Genomic DNA, 14,033 nt, shown 5'->3' with positions numbered 1-14,033 from the left:
CGAGTTTGATGAAAATAGGGTAATGATGCAGTTATTTACGACTTAAAGGACCGATTTTTAACAATTTTTTTTATAGGACTAACTTGTTATAATCATATAACTTAAATGACCGTAGATGATATTTGACCAACAAATTAAAATATGTCAACCCTATTTTTCTCTCTCTAGGTTTTGTCTTCGATTTTCATCATTGAGGGGTGGTTTTGGGTTAGTTTTTTTTTCTTCCCTTGGGTTGGTTTTGAGTTTATTTTTGCCCTGAACCCATCTTTCTTCATCATTTTCTCCATGTTTCACTCTTAATAAGTGTTTTTCTTACATAGATTTAATTTTTTTTCTTCATGATATCGTCATGAGTGTAGTGTTGCGTTGTTTACCGTTTTGTGCGGTGTTGTTTGTTTTTCCGTCTTGTTGCGGTGTTCATTTGGTTCATATTAAAAAATTGGCAATTCAATCAATGATTTGAGCGTCAACGTTGTAGATACGAAGACATGAGTATTTTGGTCACTTTACTTTTATCATATTATTTGTAAGCATTTTGTCGTTGTATGTTATATTGAATGTTGTGAGTTTGTCTGCAAATTTATCATTTATGTTTTTAGCGGTGTTGAATTATATACTCTATCAAATTTGAACGAATATCATTTTGTTTTTGTAAATATATATATATATATATATATATATATATATATATATAAATGTTTAGTGAGTTGACTTAACAGTAAATTGACTGTTCTATCTCATAAAATGAAAGAAATACAATATGAGCATAGTATTTTATTATGTTTCAAAAGTTTCAACTCATAGGTTATTAATATCATGGTGGCATTTCACATGGTAAAGGTCAATCCTTTCCCACCATGGGAAAGTTTTTTTTGACCATTAGATTACATAATTTTATCATAGGCTCTCACCACTAGATTTTTTCACATTATCTCCCACCACCATTTTCTCTCCTCCATCCCCACTCACCCACCACAACCAACACAACATTAAACCCACCACTGTCCCTGTAACACCCCGTTTTCCCAACATAAAAATTTCATAATAAATTATCAGAGTAATTCACGTAAACGGAATGCTACATCTCTTTATTCATAAAATCTTAACAAAATAGATAATAATTTATCCTTCAAAAATTCATCAACATAATATTTAAAAACTTCGCAGCGGATTTAGTTTAACAATAGAAATAGTCTCGGCACGCAGGCCTCATCATAAAAGTCTCATAAATCTTAGTTCAATAATAATTCTTAAACTTCAAAAGCAATACGTAAAGGAACAGAAAATAGTATTAAAATCCCCATCCCGTTACGTATCAGAACACCTAAGGACACAGTGAGAGATAGTCACCCACAACCGCAGTTAATCTTGATTACCTGCAAGTTACCCATACGAAGAGCAACATTTTCAAGCAGAAGGGGTGAGATTTCTCAAACAATAATATTAAGCTCATAAATCATAAATTACATTTAACAACTTTAAACTTCATTAACTAGCATCATTAATCTCCTACATTAGTCATATACTTCATCTTATATCACCTTAATCATATCATCATATATCATCATATAACATCAGTTACTAGTCATAAACATCATCATACATCATCAAATAATAATCACACACATCATCACATATCGTCAAATATTAATCATAAACATCATAGCATTATCAAACATGGTATTATCATAACAACTTCATAACCAAATTCATGGTCAGCCTCATAATCAATCATCAACATCAACTTCATATTCAACTTATAAATCAATCTTAACAACTCAACATCTTAACCTCTTAACAACTCGACATCTTAACCTCTTAACAACTCGACTCGACTATGCAACTTCTACTTCTCAAATCATCTTAGACAACTTCAACAACAGCTTAGACAACTTCGACAACAACTTAGACAACTTCAATATGTATGTGGTACTACCAGGGCATTAAGCCCCCTTCGCTAAGGTCATATTTGGACCTGTCAGGCATTAAGCCCCCATCGCTAAGGTCATAAAGGACCTGTCAGACATTAAGCCCCCATCGCTGACTATGCAACAACACAACTCTAAATGCAACTTGGACAACAACGTGAACATCTTATACAATTCCATTAAAATGGACAACTTCTTAAATCATAACAACTTAGACCGACTTTTACATCTTAAATAAGGTCGACAGCAACTTATGCAACGCATATTAATTCATAGCATATCAACATCATAATATAACACATCCTTAAATCACACATCTTTATATAACACATCTTTAAATCAAATATCTTCAAATAACTCTTCTGTACATAACACATCTTTAAAAGCACGCATCTTCAAATAACACATCTTTATATAGAACATCTTTAAATCACACATAGTCAAATAATTCATCAATTACACTTTGTTAAATAACTCATCGATTACACAATGTCAAATATCACATCAATTACATCATTTAATAACACATCATCATCAAATAATTCATCATCTAAAATATAATCAAATATTGGTTATAACATTTGCCACATAGGTATAGTTAAATGATATAAACTTCAATTTAATATTTTATAAATAAATAAAAGTTGCCGAATTTAATATTTATGTATATGGCATGGCATACGTTGAAGGTGGAAATCCAGAATCACATACAATGATCAAATTAAAACTAATGTAAAGAATTCAATTCATGATTCACATATAAAACATCAAGGCAATCAATCGAAACATATATACGATTATGGACAGAAAATTGCATGAAATCACATGTCTGTGGAAAATGAAGCAACAACAAGGGAGCCCTATTTGTCAAAAGCTTAAATCAAATTTCACAAAGTATCAAATATATAAACAAAATCTACCTCAAAAAAAATAGACAAACATCTCAATAGTGTAACCATATACCTAGGCTTTCTTGACAAAATATACTTAAGCTTTTACGTACATACTTCTTACGGAACAATATTTCAATTCTTCGGATCCTAATAACCGAGTAAATAGCCTAATTTGATATTTTGATCTCAGCAATTGAATTTATACTAATCCTAATTCCTCATAATCTCACAAACTCATTCTAAAGCAGATGCAACCTAATGATTTACAAACTCAATATTAGTGAAAGATAGTCTCACCCTTACCTTAGATTGTTTTTCTGAAATCAAAAGCAGCGTTCTTCGTTCCTAGGGTTCTCTCTCTCTGAGTTCTCCTCTTTCTTCTCTTCTCTCTTGTTCTCCTCCTTTCCAAAAAGCGGTTTAACGTAAAACTCTTTCTAACCTAAGCTTCCTTATTTATAATACCAAATACTCTTCCTAAACCTATTTAGGCCCAATAACTTATTCTTCTTTCTATTCTAACCTCCAATTCTACTTACACTAACAATTCTCATATTCTAATAAATAATAGAATAATGCCACATAATAAAATACTAACACCTCGTATATTTATTTTATTTTCGAATCTTATTTTATTTCTAAATTAAATATATCTCTACACCAATTTAACAAATATATTATACTAGTAAATACCAACATATAACATATTTAAATAAATCACATAAATAAACTCTAACTTAATAAAAATAATTAAATAAAAAGGAGGGCGTTACAACTCTCCCCAACTTAAAAGAATTTCGTCCTCGAAATTCAAGGCACAAGAGAAAATAAATTTAATTATTGCTTCTTCAAACAAAACACAAAAACCACATCAAAGTTAGTCAGTTAAACATGATCACGTAAAAAACATAACTACTAACTAGAAAACATGACGACACGACACAACGACTCATCTACTTGGCCGGACGGACCGACCTGCTCTGATACCAATTGTAACACCCCGTTTTCCCAACATAAAAATTTCATAATAAATTATCAGAGTAATTCACGTAAACGGAATGCTACATCTCTTTATTCATAAAATCTTAACAAAATAGATAATAATTTATCCTTCAAAAATTCATCAACATAATATTTAAAAACTTCGCAGCGGATTTAGTTTAACAATAGAAATAGTCTCGGCACGCAGGCCTCATCATAAAAGTCTCATAAATCTTAGTTCAATAATAATTCTTAAACTTCAAAAGCAATACGTAAAGGAACAGAAAATAGTATTAAAATCCCCATCCCGTTACGTATCAGAGCACCTAAGGACACAGTGAGAGATAGTCACCCACAACCGCAGTTAATCTTGATTACCTGCAAGTTACCCATACGAAGAGCAACATTTTCAAGCAGAAGGGGTGAGATTTCTCAAACAATAATATTAAGCTCATAAATCATAAATTACATTTAACAACTTTAAACTTCATTAACTAGCATCATTAATCTCCTACATTAGTCATATACTTCATCTTATATCACCTTAATCATATCATCATATATCATCATATAACATCAGTTACTAGTCATAAACATCATCATACATCATCAAATAATAATCACACACATCATCACATATCGTCAAATATTAATCATAAACATCATAGCATTATCAAACATGGTATTATCATAACAACTTCATAACCAAATTCATGGTCAGCCTCATAATCAATCATCAACATCAACTTCATATTCAACTTATAAATCAATCTTAACAACTCAACATCTTAACCTCTTAACAACTCGACTCGACTATGCAACTTCTACTTCTCAAATCATCTTAGACAACTTCGACAACAACTTAGACAACTTCAATATGTATGTGGTACTACCAGGGCATTAAGCCCCCTTCGCTAAGGTCATATTTGGACCTGTCAGGCATTAAGCCCCCATCGCTAAGGTCATAAAGGACCTGTCAGGCATTAAGCCCCCATCGCTGACTATGCAACAACACAACTCTAAATGCAACTTGGACAACAACGTGAACATCTTATACAATTCCATTAAAATGGACAACTTCTTAAATCATAACAACTTAGACCGACTTTTACATCTTAAATAAGGTCGACATCAACTTATGCAACACATATTAATTCATAGCATATCAACATCATAATATAACACATCCTTAAATCACACATCTTTATATAACACATCTTTAAATCAAATATCTTCAAATAACTCTTCTGTACATAACACATCTTTAAAAGCACGCATCTTCAAATAACACATCTTTATATAGAACATCTTTAAATCACACATAGTCAAATAATTCATCAATTACACTTTGTTAAATAACTCATCGATTACACAATGTCAAATATCACATCAATTACATCATTTAATAACACATCATCATCAAATAATTCATCATCTAAAATATAATCAAATATTGGTTATAACATTTGCCACATAGGTATAGTTAAATGATATAAACTTCAATTTAATATTTTATAAATAAATAAAAGTTGCCGAATTTAATATTTATGTATATGGCATGGCATACGTTGAAGGTGGAAATCCAAAATCACATACAATGATCAAATTAAAACTAATGTAAAGAATTCAATTCATGATTCACATATAAAACATCAAGGCAATCAATCGAAACATATATACGATTATGGACAGAAAATTGCATGAAATCACATGTCTGTGGAAAATGAAGCAACAACAAGGGAGCCCTATTTGTCAAAAGCTTAAATCAAATTTCACAAAGTATCAAATATATAAACAAAATCTACCTCAAAAAAAATAGACAAACATCTCAATAGTGTAACCATATACCTAGGCTTTCTTGACAAAATATACTTAGGCTTTTACGTACATACTTCTTACGGAACAATATTTCAATTCTTCGGATCCTAATAACCGAGTAAATAGCCTAATTTGATATTTTGATCTCAGCAATTGAATTTATACTAATCCTAATTCCTCATAATCTCACAAACTCATTCTAAAGCAGATGCAACCTAATGATTTACAAACTCAATATTAGTGAAAGATAGTCTCACCCTTACCTTAGATTGTTTTTCTGAAATCAAAAGCAGCGTTCTTCGTTCCTAGGGTTCTCTCTCTCTGAGTTCTCCTCTTTCTTCTCTTCTCTCTTGTTCTCCTCCTTTCCAAAAAGCGGTTTAACGTAAAACTCTTTCTAACCTAAGCTTCCTTATTTATAATACCAAATACTCTTCCTAAACCTATTTAGGCCCAATAACTTATTCTTCTTTCTATTCTAACCTTCAATTCTACTTACACTAACAATTCTCATATTCTAATAAATAATAGAATAATGCCACATAATAAAATACTAACACCTCGTATATTTAATTTATTTTCGAATCTTATTTTATTTCTAAATTAAATATATCTCTACACCAATTTAACAAATATATTATACTAGTAAATACCAACATATAACATATTTAAATAAATCACATAAATAAACTCTAACTTAATAAAAATAATTAAATAAAAAGGAGGGCGTTACAGTCCCCAGCAACATTCCCATTCCAGTTGAGGCCAATGAAAGTGAATTTTTTTCTTCTTCCCTTGTCTATTGAATTTAAATCTCATTATTGTCTGCGATTTCAACACAAAGGCGATGCATTGCTGTGGGTAACGGGAAGAGTGAAGATTAAAGTCATCACATATGATTCACCAAGGGAGCCATTATTTTCTGCAATGTTAGTGGACAATGGAAATAACAACAGACTCTACTCTAACTGGCAGATTTTCTAACGAGAGATTTTCTTGCGTTGAACCAGACCAGGAGATCCAAAAAAAATTGTCTTTTTTTTTTAGTTCTGAAAAATGAAAATAGATCAGAGAAATGAATACTCATAAGCTTTCTATCGTGAAACAACAACATTCAGCATCACGTAAAGCATATTCCATAACATCTATTCAAACTCATCACTTCAAATTCCTCACATCTTCAATTTCTTCAATTCCCATAACAAATCAAATTATTTTGTTTCCTTCAACAAACAAAAAAAAATCAAATTATCTTGTTTTACTTCTTTTATTGTGAGATTCAGGAGAATAAAATCAAATCAAAGATAAAATAATAAGAAGATTGAGTTATGAGAAACAATGACTGGTAAAATATAGAATTGTCATTTTGTTACCGAAAGTGATTGAAGAATAAAAAGATGATTGAGTTATTGAGGATTGCAGAGAAGAGTTAGCTACTTCGTCGCTCAATTAGGGAGAAAAAAATTATAGAGAGAGATTCTGAAGAATTAGAATGGTATGGAGAGTTGGACAAAATTTTAGTGTTGAGAGTGTATGATAAGATTGTGTTATTTACTTGATCTAATTGATGAAATTAACTTTCCCATGGTGGGAAAGGATTGGCCTTTCCCATGTGAAATGGCACCTATTATCATGAGTAATGATATTTTGACATCCATTTGATGACAACTTTGTTGACAACCTTGTTTTTCTCTCTTCTTATTGGTCAAAAACAATGGAGAGAGAAAAAGGAAGAGAGAGAATAAGAGAATCATGTGAGTATGAGAGAGAAAGTTGTCCAAAAGTTGTCAAAAAATGGTTGTACAAATATCATTTCTCTATTATCATCTTATCATTAGTTTGAAATTATGTGATCATCCTTCCCAGTATTTTCATGTTTCTATTGTGGTGTGCTTAAAAGGGACCAAAGTCAAAAGGAAGTATTTCATATTCTTAATATAACTATGGTGATTGGCAAGTTTTGCAAATTGATTTTGAACACGACAACAATTGTCAATTGAATTGGTTTGAAATTTGGTTACAGTATCTATTTTCTCCCATCTTCCTGTAAGTAATGGTCCCACGGGTCACAATGAAAATCTACTCCCACTGCCTGCCACTATGCAAATACTTTTCACCTAACCTCCTTGTATATATTTGGTGATTTTCATACATCAACCATATATATTGCCACATTGAACGGGATGTGACTGCTAACGTCCAACTTTATTCACCCATTATTTTCCAGGATCACTTGTATTTTGGCATAAATCCAACTGTATATGGACACAACAAATTATTAAAAACATGTGTTAATTTAATAGGGGAGCGAGAGAAAGATATCATCGTTAAAATAAGTAAAATGCTAACTAGTGTCACAAAACAAACAATTATAATATAAGAAATATAATGTTTGGTATTTTATTGATAATAGCAGGGATAAATTAATGATCTAAACAAGAGATAGGAACATACATCCTTATTCCTTCAAAAAAAATAATATCATAAGAGCATGGAGAAAATTACAGCCAGGATTAACTAAAATTGGGGAGAAAGGAGCATAAAAAAATTTGGCTAATAAATTTGCACATGAGTTGATCACTCTGGATTTTTTTTTTTTGAAGCAACTCTAGAATAATGTTGAATAGTCATATATAAACCAATCTGAAAAAATTTAAAAGATTCAGAATTGAGATAAGAGATTGTATGAGGACAACAACTTCTTCTACAATATGATTGAATTCGTCTAAATAGTAACATTGTCAAGATGAAGATAGCGAGTAATACGCATAGCATGTATTAGACTTCACATCTCAACACTTGAAATTTATTGCAACCAAGATAACGATAAAAACTCAGAATAAGTACACTGTAAGAGTCTCTAAGCAATCCAGCGCAAGCTGACAATCCGGTTTTTTTCTAAGACATGTATGCTACCACCATTTCTAAATATACGAGTTTAGACTTTTCAAGTGCTTTTATATGATTTTTGTAAAAAAAAAAGTACTTTTGTATGATTTAATTTTAACATTAACGTTTAACTCTTAATTATTTTTTAATCAAATTATTTTGTATTATTTCAATATTTTTCTTTTAACTAGCAATAGATATATTCGGTATTACTACAATATCTATTTTTAACTAACAATAGATATTGTGATTATAGGATAAATTATTTTTCTCTTACATAATGAATTTGGAAAAACAATACAAATTGTTAATGAATAACATATTACAAAAAAAAAAATCTTAATTTTCGTGATTTAGTTGAGAGGTTCTATTTTAGGTCTTTTAGAGTTTGGTCGAGTTCTCTATGTAAAATTTGTTTAAAATCTAAATTTATTTTAAACCAAAAAAAAATATGAAAACGTGACATGGGTACCATTGTGTATACCTCTATTTTAAGGAGAAATAAATTAATTGTTTTAGAAACTTTTTTTGACAAAATAAAATTACTTCATTTAACTTACAGTTAAGAGAAATGATATATGTACAATTATTTGTTAACATAAATAGAAGAATTACTATAATTTAAATAAAGTTGGTTTGACAAAATAAATTAATTATGATACTAATATTTACATTTTTTTAAAAGGAAATATCTACATTTCTTTGTATATTAATTGTCTCATAAGTTGTACAAAAAATTATTTTTCAAATAACATATCTCTAAATAAAATTGTTGGGAGTTAGAAACCGAACAATTTGATTAGTTTGTCCCTTGATAAATTTCAATGTATCCTAGTTGTCTTTTAGTTGTGGGAAAACGTATGTTGATTGTTATAAGCAAATTTTTTTTTTTTTAGATTTTCGAATAGTTGATCTACATTATAAACATCGAATACTACATTTCATTAATTTTTTTTGGAGGGAAAGAAAAATTTAATTAACGTGTTTATCTAATGAAGCTACATTAGATACCGTTTTCCGTTAGTACTTTTGATGTTAGAGTAAATTTAAAACAACCTCCATAGTAAAAGGTGATTTCAAACATTATGTAGAATATATGACCATATACCATTGAAATTGATTTTCAAAGGTAATTTTCAACTTTCAATCCCTCAAAATATACAGCAAATAGAGTAGGAAAGTTCCATTTCCCATTTCCAACATATAATGCGTAAAAACAATTAATCCAACACATAGTAGTAGCCCCAAGTTTTAGAGTGTTTAGATTAAAGCCAAATAGATGTTATCTAAGCATGTCATCCTTTGACATTTGTCAATACTCATTTTGTGGCAGTTCAGGTACTGTCACCAAAAAAGAATTATTTGGACCATGATGTCCTTCACGCTTTCAACTGTCAAACCAACTTTATTTAAAGGGTCATGTTAACTTGTGTCCTAAGGGCACAAGTTAAGGAGCTTAAAAAGGAAATTTAAAATAAATTTTATATTAAAAGTATAACTTTTGTAACTTTTAAGACATTGAATGCACAAGTTCCAAGAAAAACTTTCTACATTTGCCTTCTTAACTTATGCCTCAAGGGCACAAGTTAACATTTCCCTTATTTAAATGGTTTGTTAACGAGTGCTCAGGGGACACTCTTTAAAGATCCTAAATTTAGTAAATATTCTTCAAAAAAAGTCAAATGTTACAAATTTCAATGCATTGATTACACGAATTTTAATAAAAATTTATTATTAAAGGTGCTTAAAGAGTGCCTCGGGAGCACTCATTAACATTTCCCTTATTTAAATTATACTAATTCTTCTGTTTCTTTTAACAAAACGGTATCTGTTACTTTTCTTTTGATAAAATTAGTATGTTGCTTATGGTTACAGTTGTATAGTTTTCTCCATAACCATATGTCCAATTGTCCATACATAGTTTTAATGCTGATAAAAAGATATGGCAGATGTTCTTTAATGATTTACTTAATTTGTTGCTATAGATTCTTAACTCTCCATAACCATGCTTTGTTGTATGGTCTGTTACTCTGTCTTAGCTCTCTGTCCGTACTACAATGATTATGTTTGTTGAGTTCGTACGGTGTTGAATGATCGCATCAGCGTGGCATTATTCTTTCACTCATTTTTCCTTCCATCAAATCCTAACGTTAATGTTTAAATAAAAAAAAAATGATGTCTTATTGTTAGTGATATATGTGTGAGAGGTGTTGAAAGAACAAAAGTTTTTTTACTATGCATTTGTGATGAATGATGCCTTTTATAGACGTGGTTATGAAGTTGTTGGAGACTTGATGGGAGGCTATTAGAGACGACGCTTCATCAATGATAAACTTTAGTCATCCGTTACGCGTCATATAGAATACAAAATCCCAAGCTAGCTATTGGAGGGTTCGTTGGTTCAACAATTGTGTTTGGACCATTCGTTCGTTGGTTTGCTTCATCAATTTTGAGCCTTGGCAAGTCCAAAAGAGCTATATTCTGTTTGAGGGATGTTATATCAAGCGAAAGGCAATTGTACGAGAACCTCAGGAAGTTGTATTTTAACACAAGTTTGTTCACACTTTAATTCCTGATTTTGTGGCATTCATACGGATAGTGGGACATATGTAGCAATTAATATTTCTCGGGGTAATTTCTTAAAAAAACCTTTCGCTATACATATCTTTTCCCATTCTGTTTTACTATCTCCTTCTAAAAAATGATTATGTTAACATGTGTCATTAATTACACATGGTAAGGTTTTCACGAATAGTAACTATTTATATATAAAAAAAAAAGTTAATTATCAAAATATTTTATCATCTCAAAAACATAAGATATAAAATTCGTGTACTGAAGGATACAAAATACCGAAAGCGAAGTTGTCAGCAAACCAATATTGATTCAATTATTATCATTCTGCAATGCACTGGTAAAAAAATGTGAAAGTGAAACAAAGATATTTTTTTTTTAGGAAAAAGTGAAACAAAGATATTAAATTATCGTCATGTTAAAAAGTACTCTGTCCAAAATTATATTAAGATGATAGAGAATGTATCCCACCCATCAGGGCTCTTCAGTCATTGGCTACAAATAAATTTTCAAATATTAGAAGGATTACGGCCAATTAAGTTGTGATGTATTTATCCATATCCATATTTTAAAGAAGGGAAATACTAACTTATGTTTTTAGGACATATATTAAAAATTTCACTAATAGAAATTATGTATTGGAAATTGTGTTAATTTATTACTCAAAAAGTTTAATATATTAATTTTTTGAGCTGATTGTAGACTTGTGATATACTAAAACAGAAATATTGTATTCTAAAAAAATACATAAATCTAATAATAGGTCGTAAGAGTAAACCTATAAACTAAAACCTTTCCCTCCCTTATATTTTTCTCCAACGGTGTATGCACCCTATAATTGATATGAAATTGTGTCATTAGATCTAGATTGTGTCCTTCCTTCAACATATTTTACACATTATCTCCATTCTCTTTATCTCTACCTAACCTTTATTTGGATGATCAAGTAATAGGCAACACAATATTGGAATCCTAACACGGTGGCATTTAGGGTGGGTAAGGGAAAGAATTTCCCACTATGGGAAAACTTTTTTTGACCATTTGATTAAAGAAGAGTATTGATTTTATCATGGTCTGACCACATTATATTTTTTCTCTTTCACCATTTTCTTCATCCACCATCGGACTACCATGAATCCACCACCACCAATGACTTCAACCTCCATGGATATTGATTTGTTCAGATCTGAAATTTCACACTGCAATATTTCTCACCTTCCCTGTCCTCCTTTAAACGCACACACGACTTCCGACCTCTACTTCGGCCACCGTCTCTTCCTCTCTCCCCTCCCTCCGACGAATCCACCCATCTCCGTCGCAAACGCCGTAATCAATCAAATTTCGCCGTAACCTTCTTCTGGAAAGTCACGATACGCATCAATCTCTCCTTTAATTAACACACTCAAAACAAATTAACTGTATAACTTTGCAAACAACAGACAAACAATTTCCTTTTCATAAGATTTTAGAATTTTTATTATTCTTTTCGATAATGAGTTAAAACTTCTTTTATTATTATGATTATGATTTTTTTTGTCACAATGAGATTTTTACCAAGTTTGTTGTATAGAAAATATGAAGTGATTGTGTTAAGGGTTTATGAAAAAAGGCAAAGAAGTGGAAGAGAACAGTGATGGAGGTTGAAGAAAACGTTTAAAGAGAAAGAGAAAAAATACAATATTGGTAGACCATGATACAATCAGTACTCCTCCTTTAATCCAATGGTTAAAAAAAGTTTTCCCATAGTGGGAAACTCTTTCCCTTACCCATCCTAAATGCCACCTCCTAACACATTTAGATAACAAAATCAAAGGACTTAGGGTTTAGGTTCTGTTTCACAGTTTACGGCGTCACCTTCGTCATATTTGTTCAGAGATTCTTTGATGGAGTTAGCGATCTTAGGGTTCTTTGAAGGAATGAAAAGGAATTCAATTAGAAAGGAAAAAAAAATTATAGAAGCAAAAAACAACACATTCTAAATACAAGTTTGAAGTGTTTAAAGGGTTTAGCAACAATATTAAAATTAAGAGTAAACCTATAATATAATCCCTTAATTATCTTGGTTCTTCAACTCATCAAATTAATTTCAAAATTATATATCATTTTATATCTTATTTTCAAAGTAACTAAAGAACCAATTAAATGTCTTCGTAAACATAACACGTTGATATGAACATTGCATTGTATATGTAAGGTCCGATGCTTGAATCCAAACTCCTTAGCTATTCATTTAAAAAGTAATATCAACTAAATGGATTATTTTTAATCGCTAGGAAACAAACTCAATATCTCATAATTTACAATGTAAAAATGAACCAACTATTCACGTCAGACTTCAATCGTAACTATCTTGATATATAGATTGAGTATATTTTAGAGACTATGATATTTGTATGATTTGTAGACTAAATAATAGACTGATAAATAATGATATTTTTTAGAACAAATCGAAGATAGACTGATAAAAAAGAAATTTGCTCAGAAAACTGATAAATTAATTAAGCAAATGGATACAGTTCACTATGGACCGCATGTTAGCCATGTCCACCCTATGAATCACATTAATTTCAATTTTCAATTTCATGCAAAAGTTTGGTGCAAGAAACATGTACCAAATAAAATATGAGAAAATCTTGTGTGGACCAAGACCAAGAATTTTGGTTTGGTCACACACAAAGAGAGAAGAGAGAGAAGAGAGAAGAGAGAGCACATGTAGAAGAGAGAAGAGAAGAGAGAGAAGAAGAAAAACTTGTGTGTGTGACCAAACCAAAATTCTTGATCATGGTCCACACAAGTGTTTCTCATAAAATATTAAATTTTGAAAAATTGCCAACTGCAATGGTACGCCAATTGTTTTGGCAACTGTGAATGTGGTGCACGACTTTGCATGCAGTAAATTAAATTTGAAAGCAAGCACATCATGAAAGATAAAGAAAAAGGGAACAAAAAAGAAAAG

The 14,033-nt window shown here is 30.5% G+C and overlaps 1 long non-coding RNA gene across 1 annotated transcript; it reads right to left on the bottom strand.

The window, feature by feature from the left end:
• Positions 1 to 3,209: 3,209 nt before the first annotated feature.
• On the bottom strand, positions 3,210 to 7,236 carry LOC146942007 (uncharacterized). The gene is made up of 2 exons (XR_015032546.1): positions 5,881 to 7,236; positions 3,210 to 4,177 (listed from the first exon to the last, which is right to left on the bottom strand). It is a non-coding gene; the product is annotated as an uncharacterized LOC146942007 (long non-coding RNA).
• Positions 7,237 to 14,033: the final 6,797 nt, after the last annotated feature.

This window comes from Medicago sativa, chromosome 3, assembly GCF_051527215.1.
Source record: "Medicago sativa cultivar Bolivia chromosome 3, Bolivia_mono, whole genome shotgun sequence".
Taxonomy (NCBI): Eukaryota; Viridiplantae; Streptophyta; class Magnoliopsida; order Fabales; family Fabaceae; genus Medicago; species Medicago sativa.
Note: the sequence above shows the minus strand (reverse complement) of the source record. Positions and strands in the feature narration are given on the sequence as shown.